This window comes from Chaetura pelagica, unplaced genomic scaffold (assembly GCF_000747805.2).
Source record: "Chaetura pelagica isolate M959 unplaced genomic scaffold, ChaPel_1.0 scaffold28, whole genome shotgun sequence".
NCBI classification, from domain to species: domain Eukaryota; kingdom Metazoa; phylum Chordata; class Aves; order Apodiformes; family Apodidae; genus Chaetura; species Chaetura pelagica.
The window spans coordinates 802,989-803,302 of record NW_009954303.1 but is presented as its reverse complement, the minus strand read 5'-3'; the positions used below and the strand labels follow the sequence as shown (position 1 = coordinate 803,302).

The 314-nt window shown below is 43.3% G+C and overlaps 1 protein-coding gene across 1 annotated transcript in view; it reads left to right on the top strand.

Moving 5' to 3' along the window:
• The window catches only part of TSPAN32 (tetraspanin 32), a 28,820-nt gene that overhangs the window by 755 nt on the left and 27,751 nt on the right, over positions 1-314 (top strand). The window lies entirely within an intron of this gene.

Here is a 314-nt window from a genome sequence, read left to right as displayed (position 1 = left end):
CTGATGCCTTATTTTGGGCCCCAACTGAAATCTGTAGCTTGTCCAAATTTCAACATTTCAGGACCACTGGCTGTAGTGGCTCCATGTTCTTCTCTCTTCCAAATACCAGAGTATGTCATTTAGAGACAATCAAAGGAGGATTGGTAGCACAGGTGTTTAGAGGAGATGCTAAGGCACAGCTGCTGTGGATAGCAAGAATCACATTTTCACTGTTGAGAGTATTAGACTGGTGTTTCTCAGAAATCTGAGCTAACCAGTATTGCACTTAGCATTTTGCTGGACATGGATCAAGATACCCAGTAATGCTCAGCAGG